At 41.3% G+C, this 22,886-nt stretch overlaps 1 protein-coding gene across 2 annotated transcripts in view; it reads left to right on the forward strand.

Annotated features, from left to right (window-relative positions):
- The first annotated feature begins 20,469 nt into the window (after positions 1–20,469).
- The window catches only part of TMEM200A (transmembrane protein 200A), a 73,626-nt gene continuing 71,209 nt past the window's right edge, over positions 20,470–22,886 (forward strand). For both annotated transcript variants that reach the window (XM_047857806.1, XM_047857807.1), the window contains exon 1: positions 20,470–21,505. The gene's annotated coding sequence lies outside the window, so the exon portion shown is untranslated. The remainder of the gene's footprint in view (positions 21,506–22,886) is intronic.

Here is a 22,886-nt window from a genome sequence, read left to right on the forward strand (position 1 = left end):
TAAAGTTTGCATGCGCACTTGACTCATGTCTGAGTCACAACCAATGCTGTAGAGCAGGTGTGATTCAGTCTATAAACTCTGCTGGCAGGAAATATCCCATTTTTTTATTATTTTAAATCCATATAAAATCTGCTTTCAGCTCCTATACTGTCAGACAGGTGAGAAGCTCAGCCTTAGTCATTAAGGCTGCAGAAGAATCCAGGAAGTGTATGTAGTGCCGACAAAGTGGAGGAAGGCTTCATCTCTAGTTCATCGTGGTCAGCTCATCCTCAAGCTTGAAGCCCATGTACCCTGTGCTTTAAGCCCTCGGTACATGTGTACCGAGCCACATGGAGACTCGGAAGCCTGTGCTTGAGACCCAGCCTCAGTGGAGCCAGAAAACAACCAGACCCCTGTACAGAACTACCATTTCTTTGGGGCCCTGCCCTGGCACCATGCTCAGAATCCTGCACAGAGAACTCCATTCTTTTCCTTCTCTGTTGAAATCTTTCCACCTCCCTCTGTTGACTTCACAGGCACTGCTTCCTCTTTCCTCTACCCCTGCTGCGCTTATCCTAATGACATCAAGGAGGTGAGGCTTTCCCAAAAAAGGGGAAAATTCTCTGTTATTTCAAGTGGCTTCTGCTTTTCATTCAGCCACAATTATCCTGTGAGTCGAAGGAGCACAGCCCTGAGCTCTGCTTAAAATTGGCAGTGGGAAGAGAGGGGAGGAGGGAGACACATTTAAACTCATTGCTATCTCAGTGAATAATCCTGCAACCTTTCTATATAGTACATGGACTTTTTATTAAAGAAAATGTTTCTAAAAAAAAAAAAAAAGAAAGAGAAAAGGAAAGGCTGTGATCTCTGTGGCATTGGATTTTTCTTAGGTTTATTTATTTTTGAGAGATAGAGAGAGTGTGTGAGCAAGTGGGGAAGGGGCAGAGAGAGGGAGAGAGAGAATACCAAACAGTCTCTGCACTGTCAACGCAGAGCCCGATGCAGGGCTCCAACCCATGAGTCATGAGATCCTGACCTGAGCCCAAGTCAAGAGATGTTTGAGCCATCCAGGTGCCCTTATGTGTCATTGGATCTTGATCTTGTGTGACTTTCTGTTGGGAAAATGTGGATGCCTACCACCTAATTCATGTCCTTTTTGGTGGATAAGATGACTGAGTTCCAGAGACAACACAGTAAAGTAGGCTTTGCAATTAGCAGCATTAAGAACCAAATCTGTTCCTATTCAGCTATATAGTCTCTCTGAGATTCAATTTCTTCATCTGTAAAAGGAAGATCATTACACCTACCTTACAGGGTTGTCAGGAGGTTTAAAGAGTTTACTTGCATGCATGGCATCTTACACAACGACTGGTACCTGGAAGGCGTTCAACAATGCTAGTCTCTTCCTCCTTGCTCAAAGCCACCTGGGCAGTATGTGCAGATCCAGAATGAAATCCCAGGTTCCCCTCCTTCCCGTGCAGTTCCTCTCAGATCGCACCATTAGTGTGGTCCTCTGAGAAAGGCAGTGGAAGATGGACGACCAAGCCCTATTAACAGTAGGCAAATGTGTTACCAGCGGACAGGTGGTCTGCATGCTCAGTGTGAAGAGGACATGGCATTTATCAATCAATCCTTTTCGTTTAAAAGATTCATAATATTTGCAAAAACACTTGGTAGCACCAATCGCCTTTGTCTCTGAGCTGCAGAGGATGGGCCAAGGCCTGACAGTAACAAAGGGTCGGGCTCCCAGCTGCCATTTTTCTCAAGCTGGCTTTCTGTTCCCAAAGATAAGCCAAGTGGTCAGCAGGCAGTTGACGAGCGGCATTTGTCATGCTCCAGGGTGAATGGAAATGAGGCCAAGGTTGTGAGTTCTCTCCCCTTATGGGTAGGTACGTTCCAGAGAGGGACAACAATGTGCCAAGACTGATGAGTCCAGCCCGGACCCTGACCAAGCAACTCTCTGATATGTATGACCTGTCACCAGGACAAACACATCAGGGAATGTGATGGCTCAGCTCAAGCCAATCACCACCAAGGAGACAATTCCATTAGTGAATCTTCCTGACAGAGCACTGCTTGTATCCTGCTAAATGAAGAACAATGTACTCATTCTTACTACATGTCATAGACTTAAGCAAATCAGATACGTGATTATTAATTCATTTATTCACTTAACCAACATTATTAAATCTGGGGTTGTCTAAACTAACATAAACACATTCTCTGTCAGTAGATTTCTTTGCATTAGCTATTAAAATGAAAGTGAACATTTATTAATACAATGCATCAAGCACTTTATATGAGTTATCTCTTTAATTATCAAGAAAATACTTGTGAGAGATTTTCTAGTATCCTGCTTTACAGGTGAAGTTCAGAATGCTAGGGTCACAACACAGTGGTAGAGCTGGGATTTGAATCCTGATTTGCCCGTATTTAATCACTTTATAATACCACATTCTAGGGTCCAACTTAGTGCATGCCAGTATGTCTAAAAGAGGAAGAAGGAATACTAATTACAGTTAGTAGAGGAAATACCAGGGAAGTGGAAGTAAAATTTTTGATAACTGATTCTGTTTGAGTATTTGCCAGAGGTAAAATGGGCATCTCATAGTGATTTCTATTCAGAAACATTCAGAGGAGAAATTCACCGTATTTTCACATGCTATGGGTAATAGTCCTAAGCAAGTACTTATGATAATGTAGTCATTTCCTACCTGAAAATGTGGTAATCAATCTTGCTACAGTAGGTAGTGTTCTATAAATGCTTTAAAATGCACATATATTGACTCTTAAGCTGGAAAACTCATGTTCTAAAATGCTGGTCACAGCACATAAAAACTCAGCTACCCACACTAATATTGGGAGAGCACCTGCCATCACTTTTCCTCACATCTGTATATTGTGCCCAGACACCTGACAAATTCTTTGATGATTCTTTGGTTCTGTGTGCCAGAAGGAAAAGATAATTGCTATAAAACTGTGACCCTTTGAGAGGGAGAAGCACATCCTTGTACTTATGTCAGAATCTGGATATGTAATACACTCTTCTTTCAAATCTCAACCCCTCCATGCAAGATGGGGAATTTTCACCTTGCTGCACAATCCTGTGATGGACTTTGTACAGGACCGGTTTCCAGCCACTTCATAAGTGCACCTCGGGCAGTGTTTGTACTTACATGCGCTTGTGTAAAGTGTTGTTACTCAACTATACAGTCTTGAATGTAAGTTATAATCAGACATTTACTAGCCATTAGATGCTTACCAGCACCAGCCAAGAGTGGAAGACCAGCCTGAAGAAAACCAGGAGTTGGGGAGTGGTGACTGTCAGTGCCACCACCATTCACCATCTGCCGCTTGCATTGAGTCCACGTGGACTTATAAATCCACAATCACACTTCCTCCTTTCCAAACTCCTCTTTGAGAAAATAGGACTTCTAAGAATTATTTCTCATTGTTAGCTTCTGAAACAGGTGGTTGGGTATAGAAGAAGGAACGTCAGTAGTCCAGACATTAGTTCTGATTCAACATAAGGTATTGGTCTTTCCAATTCAAATATTCTCTATAAATTTCTAACTCTATTTCTCTCAGTTTATATGATGAAGTTTATCCTCCTCAGGTAGCCCCTTAAAAGTCAGAGGATTCTTAATATTGTAAAAGTTTTCCCATGGAACTCACCCCATGATATGCAGAGGAGACATTTTGTATGTGTCATCTTACCTCCACAAAACTTATTGACAGACCATGACTTATGCCTCAATGTGTACCCCATCTATAATGCAGAGGTGGTTACATACTATGCGTTCAGTAACACTATGTTTGTTTTCTATTACTGCTCTCTCAGTGGTTTAAACAATATAAATTTATTATCTTAGAATTCTGGAGGTCAGAAGTACAAAGTGAGTCTCCCTGGGATGACATCAAGATGTCATCAGCACAGTTTCTTCTGGATACTCTAGAGGAAATTCAGTTTCCTTGCCTTTTCCAACATGTCTTGACTTTGGAGCCCCTTTCCTCCATTTTAAAGCCAGTAACATAGCATCCTCAAATTTCCCCCTGACTCGGAGTCTCTTGCCTTTCTCTTTCACTTAAAAGAACTCTGGTGATCATATTAAGCCCACCTGGATAATCCAGGATAATCTCCCCATGTCAAGGTCAGCTGATTAGCAACCTTAATTCCATCTACAATTTAATTCCTCATTGCTATGTAACACAATATATTCACCATTTCTGGGGTTTGGGGCATGGACATCTTTGAAGAGACATTATTCTGCCTACCACAAATGCTAATCAATTAAGTAAACACAAAAAGGATTGAAGTAAAATCAGGATGGATTCTCAAAATCTCATCTTTTAATTCCCTAAAAGTTTTTTGGAAACTCTTAAGGAAGAAATTATTACATCTGATTCAATTTGATATTCTGATCATATTTATATTTATATCATTTTGAGACTTTATTTTTTTGTTTGTTTTTTATTTTTTTGTTTTGTTCGTTTTTGTTTGTTTGTTTGTTTGTTTTGTTTGTTTTTAGCAAATACCTTTGTGTAAGGTTTTCTGCTATTGAATTCAGCTGTCTGGCATCCTTCATGATAAAGTTCAAGGTTATACTGCTTCAAGTTGTGTGTCTTGTTGAACCTTTTTTTTTTTTTTTCTCTTGATGTTTAATTTCCCTGATGGAGTCAGACCGCCAGACAAGGTGTGTCATCTTTGAGTGACATCTGTCTGGAAGCAAAATATGATGTCGGAAGCTTTAAAATGTTTCCAATACACTTGGGCCATATAAGATTTTAGGTGCCTCTAATGATTGAGCCTTATTGACATTAGGGTCCATAAACTCTCAGCATTAATGTTTATTGTTTGACAAATGATATCACTTGACATTTTCTGGAAAGAAAGAAAGAAAGAAAGAAGAAAAAGAAAGGAGGGAGGGAAGGAAGGAAGGAAGGAAGGAAGGAAGGAGCATGATAATAACCAATATGGTCTGTTACTTTATCTTGCTTTTAACACAACACATGACATCAGAATTCTTTAGCTAATTGACAACTGAGACTATTCTATGGACAATGCAAAATGGTCAAACATGAATGACTTTTAAATAAAGACACAGTAGGAAGGCCCAGTTTTACTTACTGTTTTCATTTCAGGTTTTAGTGGTTGGTTGGTTTGTTGTTTTCTCTCATTTAAGAACCTACAGAGATTTGTTGAATGAGAAATGGAGCATAATCAGGCTTAACTTGCCTCAAAATTAAATGAAGCCCACTCCAACTTAAACATCCCAATAACATTTAAATTATATACAAGTGAATGAGGATATTCCAGTGCAGTACGTTCCATTGCATAGGCGATAGAGTGATATTTGTAGTGAATATACACTCTGTGTATATTTGTGACATTTGTCCACAAGCAAAGACCTGGAGGATGTCTTGGAATTGATGCAGGATGACATCAGTGCATCATGGCAGCCCTTGTGAGTGGGAAGTTTGTTGTTAAGGTAACAGGCTGTTAGGCACATTGAAACATGCTCTTTGAAAGCTTTCCAGAAAATAAATGGCCACAGGATGACATTTCACTATGTCTTCTCTACTTTCTCTAACCCTGCTAACTGGATGAAATAAATACTAAAAGGTGTAATTACGTGCTTTCTACACCCTGACACATTTGTAAATTCAGTTCAATAAGTTTCAGATATTCATAAACTGTTCCTGTTATTCTATCAGTAGACTAAACTTGGCAGGGAAATAAAGAGTTCCCACAAAGCAAAAGCACAGACATGTCTCTTGACCTTAACATGAAACATTGACCTGGTCTTTGGACAGGGATGCTTAACCTCAGGCTTATGAATAATTGGGTAGTCTGAAAGGATGCCAGGCCAATACTGAATTCTCTACAAGCACAGGAAAAAATTGTAGATGTGATGGCATTAGTATTTTTCTATAATTTTTTAATGTTTATTTTTGAGAGAGAGAGAGAGAGAGAGAGAGAGAACAAGCAGGGGAGGAGCAGAGAGAGAGGGAGACCCAGAATCTGAAGCAGATTCCAGGCTCTCAGTTGTCAGCCCAGGACCCGATTCGGGGCTCAAACTCACAAGCTGTGAGGTCTTGACCTGAGCCAAAGTTGGAAGCTTAACCAACTGAGCCACCCAGGCACCCTGGTGTTAGTCTTTTTTTTGGGATGAGGAGCTATAGTTTTTTTGTTTTGTTTTGTTTTTTACCAGATTCTCAAATGACCTGTGTCTAATAAATAACAACAAAGAAAATAAAATGGCTATGGACCAGAGATTTAGAGTCTTATTTTTCCCCACCAAGATGTTGCTTACAAACCGCAGAAAAAAATGTTTTGGGTTCATAATGAGCTGTTTTTTGGCTACCATGAATAAGCTGAGCAGTAGCTTTGGAAAATTAGTGTGAAAACATAAAAATGTAATTGCTAAACAACCTGTGCATTAAGCATCAGTTTCAATTAATTTTAGCTAAGAATTGGGCTATTAATTTTAATATCTTACAATCACATTTATAATTAAAGTTAATAGCTTTAAAACTCACTTCAGAGGCTCTGCAAACCATAGTGTGTTCTTGTTTATTCAAGGATTTCTCTTTTTTTTTTTTTTTAAATATGAAACACCATATTGTCTTGATGGACTTCCAGAATATTGGAAATGTACACATTTTTTTTCCTTTAACGATAGCATAAAAAGTGAGATTCTATTGTTAAAAGAAACAAAGGAAAATTATTTAACCCAATATTCCATTGTATAGTAAGTTTCATATAGAACTCAATATTCTAATTGGTTTTTGACTGCTTTGGACCTACAGTAAGAAGCTAAATAGCTTTCTTGAAAAGTAGCAGTAACAAATATCATTAAAATTTTATAAAATTGTCAGAGGCTTTATCTATAATGTATAAAAGAAAATGTTGACTGTGTTTTGGTAAGCACATAGCTGGCAAATCTAGAAAATCCAGACCATATTGGGTGGCCTTGATTCAAAATTACTAGGAACAAAACATGACTCTTCTAGAATGGAGTCAAATCAGTAATTTTAAGAAACTTCTAGAAAACGACTTAACTTTGTGGAGATGATGATAGAATTTAATTACTTCTGTGATTATTTTCATTGATTTTTTAATGTACTTTTGGGTTTTTGGCATAATTTTATATTGGATCTGGTATAGAATGCAATTTCAGGGATGCATTATCTTAGAATCGTTTTCAAATAGCCTTTTAACTTACAAAAGATTTCATTTCACTGAAAGCTCAGACCTTCTCCCTGAGGTCCCTCAGGTCAGCCCCAAATCTCCACAACTCAGGATCTTAAGTGAACTACCCATATTGTAAGTCATCGCCAAGAGAACGGAGAGGATGTTTTCCAGTCACACGGGACTTTTGTCTGAAACTACTGGTCAGCATAAAAATAACACACGGATGTATGGGTGAAGAAATGATTAAATAATAAAAGGCATGCCTGTAATTCTGTAGCAAAGCTAAATGTATCGTACAGCCCCAGTTCTCCAGGATTGTCCAGATTCTTACACTGCTCCCATCTTCTCTCCTTGGGGTTAGACTATGAGTGCTTAGTCCCAAGGGCAAAGGATAGGGTGCACGGTGTGAGCTGGGTGGGCTAGAGGCTACAAATACTGACAAGTGGCTGTGAACAAGAAATGACAGAACAGAGGTGCCACTGGAGGAGAAATCACTGACACAGAGACAAGGGCACCTTTTTTTACCCCAATAAGTCCCCTGAAAGAGGTTCCTGCTAGACCCCCCCCCCCCCCCCTGCCCCTGCCAAGGCAGCAGGCAACCCTCAGCATGGAAAATATTTCTGGGTTTTGTTTCTTACTAACAATTTATTTTTCTCATTACAGAGTAACAAATGTTCACTGTAAAAAACTTGGTAATACACAGGAAACAAGATTCCCCCCCCCCCCCCCAACCACTCCAACCAGTAAGGACAATGGCTAACATTTGGTTATTTTCTTCCCAGCACCTTTCCTACACATATATCTCTATCCACCTGTCTCTTTGCACACCACCCAAACCCTGGAACCTAATTATTTTTTTGTTATTTTTTACGTTTATTTACCTATTTATTTTTGAGAGAGAAAGAGAGAGAGAGAAAAAGCAAGTGTGAGCAGGGGAGGGGCAGAGAGAAAGGGAGAGAGAGAATCCCAAGCCTGTGCTGTCAGCACAGAGCCCAATGCGGGGCTTGAACCCATGAACCATGAGATCATGCCCTGAGTCGAGATCAAGAGTCAGATGCTTAACCAGTTGAGCCACCCAGGCACCCCTGGAATCTAATTTGTAATCTAACTTTATTCTCTTAATGTTTTATGCTTAAACATTTTTTCCAGAGACACTGGCTTCTAACTTCCCCTGGGCCTGATGGGCAATCTGTTCCTCCTGATGTCATCCCTTCCCCATTATACATATTCTTCGAAGAATGAACGAAGGAAGGAGGGAAGGAAGGAAGGAAGGAAGGGAAGAAAGAAAGATTTCGTTTGGCCTGGGACATTTTCCTCTGCTATTTCAGGACACTGCCCCTCACTGTGCCTAACTCACCCCTTCTATCTCCCCTATCAAAATTTCAACACAACTTGTTTATACTTGAAGCACAGAATTGTATAAAAATGGAGGAAGAAAGGATGTTTCATTGATCTAAATCTGGGATGTGAATAGTTTTCCATACAATTAATCAATTTGCCCTAAACATCTTAAGGTGGGGCAATGATCGAGTGGCCCAATAGTTATTAAGTACTTAATAAAAAAAATGCTGAATTGAATTGGATTTTGTTGTGTGTGGGGGGGGGGGGATTTGAAAGAAGCCTGAAGAGAACAGGGAGGCAATTAGCTGCCTGCATGGAGGTGGAGGCAGCGTGCCAGAGGGCTCCCCTCAAGGGAGAGAAGTGTTAGGAGAAGGGGCCTAGGCATGAAAAAGGAAGTATCAAAACCTTGTAATCTCTTTTTGTGTTCAATCAAGCAGATGCTTCCATCCAGCGAGGCATTTCCTGTCAGAGAGCTGTGGAAACAACTCCTCAGCTTCTCCTGTCCAGAAAGGTGTTCCTCATGCTGAGCTGAATGGTTTGGATAAAACAGGAAGAGTTGGGTGAGTCCAGATAGAACTGTATTGTGTTGGCAAATAAGAATTCCTTAGGCTAGGGCAGCCTTAGGCAAAACTATGGATGAGATTGGTCTGGGGGAGGTGGGGATAGAGAGAGCATCCACATCTCCTGAAGCCCCCTCAGAGACAGGGGCATTCAGAATGCTTGCGAGTCCTTCGTGCCTGGCACGCGGCAGGCCCGTGGCACATGTTTACTGAAGGGGGAAACATAGAAACGGACCTTCGAAGCCCCTCCTCACAGTGAGGAAGTGAAAATATGTCAGCTGTCCCCAAGTGGTACAAAAGAAGTCAGGCTGCCTGGTTTCATATATGAACATAGGGAGCTCAAGAAGGAAAACCAGGAAAACAGGTTCTCCTGTTTGGAACTAGAAAACTCTCAACGTCTATCAAGGGTCAAGGATTTTGTCCTACTCCCCAGTTGAATGTTAGGACATCCAGATAAAGCAGTTTCTATTCGTGCCACGAGAGGGGTTATAGATAAGTCTAGAGAGGTCAGAAACAAACCAGGCTGTTAAGACAAGCTGAATAGTTTGCATTTATCTTGTTGTGATGGGCAGCCCCTGAAGTTTTTAGGCAAGAAAATCCCTTCATTAAAAATTAATATGGTGGTTTTATGAAAGAAAGAGGGGGTCAATTCAAGTCAAGGAGCTATTTTTTTTAAGGAGCTATGTTAATGAATAAAGATATTAAGGCTTGATGAGTAAAAAGCCCATTAAAATGATTTCGGCTGACGGTTTTACTTATCATATCTTAAAACTCAAGGGTGACTCACAATTTAAATGGTTTTGAATTGAAACCTCTTCACTTTATGACTTTTCTTACTATAAATAAAACTTCACCTCTGCCACTAGGAACCACCAGTTCTCATATTTAGGATTGCAAATTACCTCCAATCAAAAGGGCTCTCAACACCAGTGCTAATGCCAACTCAAGAAAAGGACAATCTAGCTACAGTTAGAGTGACAGTCGTTGCAGACTGAAATTTTGGGGGCATCTGGCTGGCTCCGTCAGTTAAGTACCCAACTTTGGCTCAGGTCATGATCTCGAGGTCCTTGAGTTCGGGCCCCGCATGGGGCTCTGTGCTGACAGCTCAGAGCCTGAAGCCTGTTTCTAATTCTGTCTCCCTCTCTCTCTGCCCCTCCCTGCTCACACTCTGTCTCTCTGTCTCTCAAAAATAAATAAATGTTAAAAAAAATTTTTTTGAAGACTATGAAATTTTCTCTTTTTCAGAACTTATCATTCTGGTGTGTCTGAGGTCTTCATGCTTACTGAGCTAGAAATTAAACATTTTGAGGAGTTGATCTTTATTTTGAATGAAATTCACGGTTTCTGTAAGCAGTAGAGAAAGCATATGCTACTCTAGGGAGACTCACCTGGAACAGACGTGTCTTTGTTCTGAAAGTCGTAGAGCCTTTTTTTTTTTTTTTTAAATTAAGGAGCCTCAGCAAAAAGGATTATTATGATAAAGCTTAACTATTTTTAGTTTATAATTGTTTAAAAACTATAATGTTAGAGGAAGTCAAAACATCTTTCATTTTTCCCGTGTTTCTTTTCTGTTTGCTTTTTTTGAGGTATAACTGAATAATATAACATTGTATTAGTTTCAGGTGGACAACATAATGATTCAAATTGGTATCTCAGAATGATCACCACCGTAAATCTAAACACTCACCACCACACATAGTTACAAGCTTTTCTTCTTGTGGTGAGAATTTTTAGGTTCTACTTTTAGTAACTTTCAAATATGTGATACGGTATTATTAACTACAGTCCCATGACTTATTTTCTCCATAACTGGGAGTTTGTACCTTTTGACCCCCTGTACCCATTTGTCCCAAACCCCATCCCCTGCTTCCACAACCACCAGTCTGTTCTCTGTATCCATGAGGTTGTTTTTTTGTTTTTCCTAGCTTCCACATGTAAGTGTGATCATGTGTGTTCCCATCTCCTAGCATTTCTGTGGGCAAAAAGCCAAGAGGAAAGTGTTGGAGTACATACTTCTTGACTCTCTCCCGACTCCCTTTGGGATCTCTGTGTTAAAGAGATCTCTAGATCTCTGGTCTACATCCCTTTATCTTTGAAATGTTTGACTCCTTCTCAGTTAAAAAGGCCAGTGCTGTGCTCTAGCTCAGCTACCTGACACAGAGGGCCCAGTGATGAAGAGAGAGGGAGCAGAATGACTCAGCCTATAGCAGTGTTTCCAATTCACCTTTCATTAGACAGCTCTTCATTTGGGAATTTGCTTAATGTATTTGCATAGCCATTGTAAAGCTGATACTGGGCTCCCTGCTTGGCTACCAGTTTTTTCTGTGTAGGTGCAATTGCTCAAACTGAGCAGAGCAGAGAACAAGGACCCTCTAGAACCTAAGCACCTGCACGTATGTTTTTGTTTTATTTATTTGGGTTATTAATTTTGGCATTTTAAAAGTTTGAAATGGGTGTCCAGAAATATATATATATATATATATATATATATATATATATATTTATTTATTTTTAGTAGGCTCCACACCCAACATGGGACTTGAACTCATGACCCTGAGATCAAGAGTCACATGCTCCACTGATTGAGCCAGTCAAGAGCCCCTCAAGTCACAATTTCTATCATTGTGCTTGTTATAGGAGATAAGGGTACAACTTTAAATGGTGTGATTTGCAGCTGAAGCTTGAGTCCTACAGAGCCCTGGACACTCAGTCCCAGACTCCTCTCCTCTCTCATCTGTCACCATTCACCCTCTCCCTCATCTGCCTGGCCATCCTGGCCTCTGGTTGGTCCCCAAACACACCCAAAATATTCCATCTCAGAGTTTTCCTGCATTTGCTGCCCCCTCAACCTGGTCTGCCTCTGCTGCACATATTGTCAAGGCTCTGCCTTATCCCCTTTATATATTCCCCTCAAGTATCTGCTCCCAGAGAGGACTTCACTGACACCTCTACATAAAGCCACGGTCCTCCGCTGGATCACTCCCAGCCTCCTCCCCTGTTTTATGTTCTTAACAGCACTTACCATTTCCTGTTGCTATTCTTTGTCTACAGTGACTTTCTGCCCCCTGTGGGATCCAAATCATTAATGGTGCAGACGGTTGGCCCAGAACAAAGCCTGGCTCCTAGTAGTAGGAAGTCAGGAGAAATATATTGAATAAAAGAACAAACAGTTGCTATCACAAATTTATGGTTTCTGACCTTCCCATAGATGGTATCAGAGGCCTTCTTGGTTTTCTTCTTTTTTTTCCCTAAGGGTACAATTCATCAGAATGTGCTCGACTGTCAATCCTTTGCCCTTTCTGGATCTAGTAGGTTCCTTTGACTGTGAAACTGTAGGGAAGAAATAAGAGGACAACCAGATACCTACTGGTTTTCGGTAATTAATTCATATTTCATATGTTCTCAAACCTGAGTGGCTCCTCTCAATGTTGCTTAGCTTCTGAGAGAGAGAGAAAGAGAGAGAGTGCTAGAGGAGAGGGGCAGAGAGAGAATCCCGAGCAGGCTCCACACTGACTGGGCAGAACCTGACATGGAGCCCGATCTCATGAACTGTGAGATCATGACCTGAGCTGAAATCAAAAGTCTGTGGCTTACCCACCTGAGCCACCCAGGAGCCCCTCAATGTTCTTAATTTTGCAAGGGATTCAGAAACAATTTCATCAAAATATTCCTTTTGCTGAGGAAAGTGGGTTTTTACCTTTATATCTACTGTGCCACGAACTGGGGCATGAGTCAAATCATTAGGTGGGAAGTCAGAATTTCTTTGCTATATTGTATTTTGTCTTTAAGGTCCCTGCGATTTTTCACATTTTCCTACAGGCCATCTTTCTTTACATTTCAATAAAGCATCTTTCCTCAATCATCCAGTAACATCGCAGATCCAGTAGGCTGGCCTTCATTAATCTCTTGATTTGCAAAAGTCCCTGGCAAAGCACCTGTATCCTCACTGTAACCATTTACAAGAGACTATTTTTACATAGGAGGGTACTGAGCAACAAGACAGGAGACCTGTCCTTGTCCTAGACCTAATAATATTTGTTGGGTCAGTTTCTGGGCAAGTTAAACTCTTTGAGCTCCAACATTCCAAGTGTATCTTTTCTTTCAAGGCTAAAAAAGTAATTTCAAATCTTCTATTGGGTAACTGGTCAATCTGTGAAGGAAAATTTACTAGTACACTCTACACTTTATAAAACCTTGTAAAAGAGGTTCATGGGTATATTTGGGTAAACATTGTGAAAGCTTTGTTCTCAGATCTTTTGGTTGGTCCATGGCAACCTTTGTTTAAATAATTAATGAAGAAGCCCACAGGAAAACAAAAGAGCTGATTTGACATGCATTTGAGAAATGAGGATTTATTTTGTCAATAGGAAAGGAATGCTGAATTAAGCAGAAGTCCATTTAATAAGGTTAATTTCTCTAATAGCAATAATGTATCACTTTCTATTTTTAAAATCATTTAAGAGTTGTTCAGTGGGGGCCTTGCTTAAGATTCTCTCTCTCTGTCTCTCTTCATCTGCCCTTCTCCCCTACTAGTGCTCACACATGCTCTCTCTCTCTCAAAAAATTGCACATCTCCAGTAAAGATTTGAAAAATTCTGTATTTTAGCTGACAAATTATAAGGTCAAATCTGGTATTTAAATCTAAATTTGCTGTGTGTATATGCCAAGTTTGAAGAAAAGTCTGAAAATATGAACGTGAACTTCCTAAGTCTGTAATTTATCAGTAAGATCCATCTGTTTCTAGGTCCATGGTTACAGAGAAAAGTCTTCAAGATTGTTATTGTTAGTTTTTAAATGTTACTATAAAAATTAATACAATGTCATTATTAAAAAAAATAAAGGAATGAAATTGTATAAAATAAAAATGTGTATCCCTTCTTGTCTTACACACACGCGCGCGGACACACACACACACACACACACACTCACTTTCACAAAGATGGGATCACACTATACAAGATGGTCTACACCTTCTTTTTTCACTTAACAGTATCTCTTTGAAATCTACCCATATCACTGGATATGGATCTTTTCTGTTTAGCCCTGCATGGTATTCCGTTGCGTGAACATATCATAATTTGACTGCTCCTACTGATGAGCCCAGAGGTGCTTTCCAGTTTTTATTGAAAAGCAGCTAACAGTTCTTGAGAGCTCAGATTCTGGCATCAGCTTGCATGGCTCATAAGCCCAGTGGCTCTGCTTACTAACTTGTGTAAATCACTTCACTTCCCTCAGAATGCTTAGAATTATGCCTACTTCATAGTGAGTACTATATGAAGGTTCGCTATGGTATTGTTGCTATGGATAATAATGCAAACCATTGCTTTTATATATACCTGATTTTTTTTTAATGTTTATATTTTTTGAGAGAGAGAGAGACAGAATGAGAGAGGGAGACACAGAATCTGAAGTAGGCTCCAGTCTCTGAACTGTCAGCATAGAGCCTGACGTGGGGCTCGAATTCACAAGCCGGGAGATCATGACCTGAGTTGAAGTCAGACACAACTGATGAGCCACCCAAGTGCGCCAATATATACCTGAATTTTAACTCTTTAATGGATCAGATATTTTTGAGGACACAGAATTATACCATGGTGGAAACCGCCGATGAACCCTTAGTCTTCATTTCTTATTTAGCAGGAGAAGAATGAATAGAAAAGTATGCATTGCTCTGCTCATTGAATACCAGTGCTAGACAGTGTAAATAAAAATATGTGTTTTCTGAATTTTTCCAATTCATCATCACTTCCAATGTCCTAAATCAGCCCATCATCTTCCCTGACCTGGGCTATTACAAAAATCTTCTAACGTTTTTGCCTGTCTGCTTCTGAGTTTCTCACCCCTTACATGTAACCTCTGACACTTCTGCCAAAGGAATATTCTAACGTTCCCTAATTTTTCCAGGATAAAATCTGAACTCCTTAACCTGGAATGCAAGGCCCTCTGTGAGGTGGTCCCTATCTCTCTCTCCAAATTCCTTTCTATAGCTCTGGCTTATTTCCACACTCCTGCCATATTGGCTTTACCTACACTCCTCTGAATGTACCACACTGTTTTCTCCTCTGGAAATTGCACACACAGAAATTCTGTTTCTTTGAATTCTGTTTCCCCTGTCCACACTTTGAAGCTTCTTCCTCTTTTAAGACCAAGATCTGGCCTCCCCATGTCTTTGAAATCTCCTTTGAGCTATAGCTCTCCAAAGGATTTCTGACAACCCTACTTTATATCATTTTGTACCCCTATTAGGGCACTTTTCATATGGCAATTGTATTCTTATGAAAGTTCAAAAACACACCAGACCACAATAAATATGAGGGAAAGGGCTCTGACTCATTCATTTTTATATGGCTTTAAATGAATATAATGTCCAATACATTATGTGAATGCTTTCTGAATTAATGAATGAACAATCTAAAACTGAATTTCTATTCACATTTTATTATAAGCCTGTTTCCTTAGGTGTGGACATGTGGTAAAGCTGGGGAAATGCATTTACTTCCAGGGATATGCTAAAATCTTTCAAACAATCACTTTAAAGCTGACTTTAAGGCAGCCCAACATGAATCATGTTTTATGTGAGTGAATATTGAATAGACTCTGAAGTAGGAATAAAATGACCCAAGTTCTAGTCATGCCCTTACCACTCTCTAGTTATATGATCCTGAGACAGGCACTTAACTTGTGTTCATAAAGTAAAAAATGAGGGAGCCAAAAGGAATGATATGTCAAGTATTTCAAAGCCTTTTTTTCCAATAAGTTAAAGAAATGAAGATCATGCCTAAGATTTGGCCTGCTCAAGTTCATTATAGCTCATTCCCTTATAGAAGAAACACCTTATAGGTGTTTTCAGATCAGCAGTGGCACAATGAGCACTGATTCCAAGTGTCAAAACTCATTAAATGACTGTTGTAACAGAACAGATTATCAGATTTGACATTTCTTTTGAAAAATGAATGTGTCAACATTTTCTCATGTTTTAAAATAAGTGTGTGAAAGGGTATTCCCAGGGATCCTAAATAGCACAATTTAAACTGCATTCCAGGGGCGCCTGGGTGGTTCAGTCAGTTGAGCGACCGACTTTAGCTCAGGTCATGATCTCACGGTTTGTGAGTTCGAGCCCCATGTCAGACTCTGTGCTGACAGCCCAGAGTCTGGAGCCTGCTTTGGATTCTGTGTCTCCCTCTCTCTCTGCCCCTCCCCCACTCATGCTCTGTCTCTCTCTGTCTCAGAAATAAACATTTAAAAAAGATCTTAAACTGCATTCCATTTTTTTAAACCAACATTGTGGCTTAATTAGAGACTATACATAAGTGTAAATGGTTACTGTTTACAATGTCAGCTGTACACGTGTATGGATTTTTGTTGGTAGTAGAATTAAGGCATCCAGATATTTATAAACATTTTTACAATTCAAAATAACCAGTCATCTTGCTTTACTTAATAAGAACAGTCTCACACAATTGTCAAGAAAGAACATATCCTTCTTTCCTCTAGGTCATAATTATGGGTGGAGACACAGAATACCAAAAGATTTGTTAGGTATTAAAATCGCACTTTGTTAACTAATTTAATGTGGTTGTACTGTGATTTGATTGAGCAGAAATTAAAGATTAAATTGTTTTACAATAAATTTTCACCATGTCCAAGAGTGTGATACTGAGAAGGCCCCCCTGTTTGGTAAAGGATGTAACACTCACAAGGTGATTGAGAGACTTGTTGAACATTTGCTACCTGCCAGGCTAAGTGCTTTACAAATACTATTTTATTATCATTGAATTCTTAAAATGGCATTATAAGGACATACTATAATGATTGACACTTCATGAATGAGGACAATGAAGCTCAGAGTGGTCAGTACAAGTTGAGATTTTAACCTAGTTGCTTGATTCCAAAGCTATGATGTCTGTGTAATACCACACTCCCGTCACCAAATAAAACACAGCTTAAAAGGCAGCATTTGGGCTGTGCCTTAGGAAGGGACTGAAATGAGGGGTGATATAAGCAAAGCACCAGGATAGTTACAAGATAATGTGAACTGTGTCCTAGTGCAGCACTTGTCAAATTTTCATAAGCCGATGGATCATTTAAGGATGTTAATTGCAGAGTATGGTTCAGTAGGTTTGGACTGGAGCCCAAGATCCTGCTATTCTAACAACCTCCAGTGATGCCAATGTTTCCCATCCTCAGACCACACTTTGAGTAGCCAGGCACTGAGGCCCAAATGGTTCAGTACCATGGACAGTGGAACAGGTAGGTTACCATTACCATCTTTTCCACTATTTCAGCAAAATCTACCATCTTCTGTGAGAAGATTCTTGTAACAAAACACACAGTCAGAAACTTTTTTGAGAAAGTACCTCCTGGATTGCCAGCAGTCATAAAGTGATCCTTCCCCACATTTGGTACAAATCTGTACAAAGGAAAGAATTGGGACTTTAGAAGAAAGACATTTTGAATCTATATGCTGTTAGTGTTCCTCAGGGAAAAATAATCTAATCAGATTATCATCGGATAAGGGGCTTAATACAGAATTTATAAAATATTTAAGTAATAGTATCTGCTGTAAAGTTATGAAACCTCTATTTGAGAGGAGTTAGTACTCTCACTTGCATGTTTAATGAAATTAGCAGCATTTTTCTCCTGCTAAATATGCTGAACTATCAGCCAATTGCCCATAATGAGAAAGAAAAATTAAAAAAATGTGCTAGAGTGGTATTCAAAATCATGGTGAAATAAAAATGACCTTAAAGATTTATTTGTAAATGTATTTCTGCTACCTTTTTCTTTCCCTTGTATTCCTTCTGCCTAATTCCAAATTTTAAAGATAAAATCAGATAGCTCATTTTCTTTAATTGACTTTGTCCTTTTTTTACCCCTTACTTTGAAACAACAACTATGGCTTCCAGCAGAGATACCTTGGGGGCCTTGAGACTATCAATCTATTTCACAGCTGGAGTGAAATAATTCAGATGAGAATCTAGCAAACAATTGCATTTGTTTTCCATTGAAGATTAAAAAAGATAGGTTTTTTTTGATTGAGGACCTCTTCTCAAGTCTGGAGATGCTATGGGCTGCATTTACGGAAAAAGAAAATGGGTATATCACACAAACTTTCCAACACTCCATTTCTTAGCCTTGTTACATGATCTACTTAAAATACTTGCTCTTTTTATTCCAGTGTATATTTTCAAAATGAATTTACTAAAAATTTGTTGCCATCCATTGGGCTTCCATTTATAGTATACCAGCAATGAAAATGTAGATCTTCATATTTCAAAAATTTTCTCAAGTTAATTCTTGATTCCAAAGGAAGAGTCTTCTTTTTTACTATGTTAAATAACATTAAAACAAGTTTGGTGTGTGTGTGTGTGTGTGTGTGTGTGTGTGTGTGTGTGTGTAAACATGTATTGAGAATCTATGTCACAGCTTTGAAGAGTCTTATATGTGTTGTTTCATTCAATTTGCACAAAAACTTTGTTCCTACTTAAGGAATGGGAGAAATAAGGTTCAAAGTTCCTCTGTTAGTAGTGTTTGTAGGTAGTTGAACTTGAATTACAGAGATGAGTGCTCTCTTCCCACTGCGCACTCTTTCTTATAAGATGGGCTTATTCTAGTGGAAATTTACAAATCTCATAAGGACAGGGCAAAAATATTATGTGTGAAGTGCAATGCAGCCTGATGGTGAGAAGTCCCATCCATTACTTCAAAGGCAGATATGGAGCTAAATTCAAAATCCATTATCAGCATGTTATACTTACTGGACTTTTTTTTTTTTTTCCCCAGATGGAGAGACACTGGCCATTAGCAAAGATTAAATAATTTACCTGAGCTTGCCCTGAGCACTCAATGCCAGGAAAGGATTTATAACTATTATCCTGAGAGTTGCTTAGTCTACTGAATTGTAGACAACTCTTTATAAAACATTTAATCTCAGTCTTATCTGAGACAGATAATAATTATTTTTAAAAGAAATGTAAATAATTCTTTTTTGGTGGTCTCATGTAGTCCATCTCTGCTGCTGCTTCTTTTTTGGCTGAATCACTGAAATCTAACTTCAGGAATGAGAGATCATCAATACCTGTGGCCATAAGAATGGGATTATTTTTTCTTTCATAGCCCTTATCACTTCCTCTTTGAGGAAGGAAGGCTCAGGTACCCAATGTGTAAAATGGTTAGATGACCATTTTAAATGTCTCACCACTCGTATTACACACAATGTCATGTTTGATGGTTCTATGGACACTATGAACCTGATATTCATTCTCCAGAAAGCTAGTGAACATGACCAAGAGATGTCTACTCTCAAGAGCTCTGTAGTAAAATGTGGTTTCATAAATATATAGACTACAACTAGAAGAAAGTCCCGGTGAAATCACACTCCTTTGGCGGGTGCCTTGAAAAATGTGTAAGAAAACCAAGAGAATTAAGCAAGGGGCTGTGGGCTAAAGACTACTGGTTGCAGGTGGTGTAAAAATGAAACTACAAGTGGTTTATTGGTGTGGCTTATTTCTTCACCTCTCTGCCTACTCTTTCAGTTTTTGTTTTTGTTTTTGTTTTTTTTTTTAACATGTTGGTTGTGAAATTTTTACTAAAAGTGCCAAATCTCCAAACTCTTTAAGACAGGAAGATTGAACCACAAATCTCCAGTTTCTATAGTCTCTCTCCTCATTGCTATGTCTGAATTCCGAAATGTGGAGTTGTTACATGGAATCCCTCTCCACACTCCCCCTTTCCTCCCATGTCAAATACACAAATATACTTCCTGAGAACCCCATACTTGCTTTCTAGTCCGTCCCCTAAAACATATTCAGGATGCACACAGGCGTACCTCACTCCCAGTGCTGCAGCTGATGTGCTCAGCACATGCCAGTGTCATGGCTGGAATATCTAGTAACCCAGAGTTTTACACGAACCTCTATTTACTGAATTGACCTGCATATAATAAAATCACCACTCTGCCACCGCCAGATTGGAGGTAATTACCATATCGTTTTACTCTATGAATAGGGCAATCTCCACTCACTGGACGTTTGGGAGCAAGGAGGAGTAACCTGTACCCCTCACTGACTTTGATGTTTGCAGTTCAACGTCAGCACCTTTCATCAAAGCTTTCAGCCATCTGGTTCGCCCTTATCAAGTCTTCCTGCCCATGACCCTCACCCCCTAGCCATCTCTCAGAGCCCCTTCGGAGGCCGACCTGCGACTGACCTGTTAGACGCCCTAGGGCGGTGTAGACAGAGGGGGCTTCCGCAGTGTCAGGTGGGAGCAGTTTGGCTCCGCTCGCGCAGCGCCTGAGCAGCCCGCCAGGGGGACCCCGACCCGCCCAGGCGGCGTCTGATAGGAAAGAGTCTGAGGGGCGTGGGGCCGTAGCGCCTGCTCCAGGAAAACCGGGAATCCGCAAGGGCTCCCCTATTGCTCCAGAGGACTGGCGGGGCGCCGACCTCAGCTCTGGGACCCGGGGCTCCACCACAGCAAGAGGCGCGCCCCACGGGTGGGTGTGTCCGTTTCCACCTTCTGGCCTTCCAGCCCAGAGAAGAGCTCCTGAAAGCGGGTATTTTGTTCCCACAGATAGATTTTGTCTGTGGTAATCCCGGCTCCAGAAGTGCAACTTTGCGGCCGGGTCACCCGTTGGGGGACTGGGGACCTGGGAGGGGGAAGAGCGGATCTTGTCTGCATCATCAAGGAGGAGGCGGGCTGCGAAAGCGGGGGCAGCAGAGCGGGGGGAGTTCCCACGGGTGGTGGGCGGCGGCGAGCTTGGCTCGGACCCGGGTCCGTATCGTGCTGTGACGCGCCTGGAAGCCAGCCCCGCCCGCCGCCCCAGCCCCCAGCTCCCAGCCCCCAGCCCCCAGCCCCCAGCCCCCACCCCCCAGCCCGCCTCTTCCGCGCTTGGAGCGTGAGGTTTGGTGGGGATCTGTCTGAAGCCTACCAGAAAACTTTTCCCCTCCCAGCCCCCGGGTCCCTTTTGTCTTTCTTGGAGGCGGCGACGACGCCTGAACCGCGAGTCGCGCGCCGCACCCGGTGACCTCCGAGGGCTGGAGCGCTCAGGCTCCTGCGCTCGATGGCGGCGGCCGGCGGCCCCGCGACCCGCGGCCGGCACAAGCAGCGGCACGTCCCCCGCCCCGAGGCCGCCGCCGCCCCCCCGGCTCGGGGGTAGGGGAGCCCCCCACCCTCCCGGGAGCCCCCCACCCTCCCCCGCCCGCCCCCTCGCCTGACTCAGCCGCGCTCGGTGGCCGCGCCGCGTCCGCTGCCCGAGCCCTGCCGGGATGGGGAGGGAGCCCGAGGCTGACCGCGGCTGCCGAGATTCCCGCTGACGCCCCCGAGCCCGCCGCCGCCTCCTTCGCTGGTTCCGGAGGCGCCCGACGTCCCAACTGCTCCTGCACTGCAAGTCCCGAGAGGCGACTGGACCCCTGAGGCCCCGCGCTCAGGACAGGTGAGGGGGAAGGGAAGGGTGCTGCCGGGCGGCGGGGAGGTGGGTGGGCAGCCACAGCAGCCTTAGCGGGGCGCTTCTTCGCCCCCACGCCCCCTGCTTCAGCCACCAGAGTTAGGGTAAACACAGTCTCCCGAAGTTTGGGAAAGGAACCAAGTCCGCCATCAGTTTCGGACTCCCCGGCGCCCAGAGCGCAAGAGAAGCTTTGCGGGGCAGCAGCCTCCGGTAGCCCAGAGCCTTGGAGCGCCTGGCTAGGTTTCTCCGAGCTACACCCTCCTTTGTCTCCGTTCCAGAGAGTCAGCATTCTCTGTGAAGACGTCCACAGCGGCAATTTATAGTAGTCCTTGGCAGGAGCAAAGTGTAGTCAAGGTTTCCTAAAGCAGTATGTGGTAGTATCTACCTGGGCGAAATGGGGAGGCGAAGCAATTATTTGCCAAATTCAGCATTACTTTTCTCCCCATGCAGTCATTTGGTCTGCCCTCGGGAAAAAGAGCTTGGGGTTTGCAAGATTTGCTTCAGTAATCATTCTTTTGCTGTAATTAATTGCCCAAGCCAGCCTTTCACGTTGTGTAGGTGCAAGCTCTCTGTGTCTATGTACTGTCCTTAGATTTTGATTCAGAAGTGTATGTGTGTGATAATTGTAAAAAAAAAAAAAAAAAAAAAAAAAAGGATTCATTATTCAGTACCAGGCACTGGTAATGCCAGGAAGTCACATGCTTCACATGTATGTAATTTACTAATTGGAGTCATCCCAGTCCACCTTAGCCTGGTGTATTTCAGAACTAAATGTTGCACTAAAGTGTCTCTTCACCTTGTTCTTTCTTCTGAAGACCTTCAGAAGTACTCGTGGACAACTGTATATAGAGAATACATGTAAGGAATCGACAACTATTCTTATTTGTCAGTAAGAATATTCAACTCTTCTGGATTTGCAGTGAAACCAACTTCTGAGGTACACTTTCTGAGGGGCTTTATACGTAAATATTCCCAGCTCCTGTGAAAGCTACTCACTATGATGGTTTGTCATGACTTGCATTATAGAAATACTTACTATCAAATGACCTTCAGTTTGTTACTTGGCTACTGACTCTAGAATATATTACCATTGTGTGAAAAGTAGGCTCAGTTTTGAAACTTTTTAAACCTTTGTTTTTCTGCTGTTTATATAGAAGCAACTGCTTGTAGTTTCCTGCTTTTCAAACAGCGTAAGTGAAGAAGAGGAGTCCTTCTAAACAAAATAATATTTAAGTGGAAACTATAGGGAAGTGTTTTAGCAATTTAATATTATGAGTTTTTTTTTTTTTTTTTTACTCTTACAAATGTATAGTGAAGTGTTAAGAATGATTTTCTCTAACCAAGTCCTAGTAGAGAGCTCATAATTACA

Source organism: Prionailurus viverrinus, chromosome B2, assembly GCF_022837055.1.
Source record: "Prionailurus viverrinus isolate Anna chromosome B2, UM_Priviv_1.0, whole genome shotgun sequence".
Taxonomy (NCBI): Eukaryota; Metazoa; Chordata; class Mammalia; order Carnivora; family Felidae; genus Prionailurus; species Prionailurus viverrinus.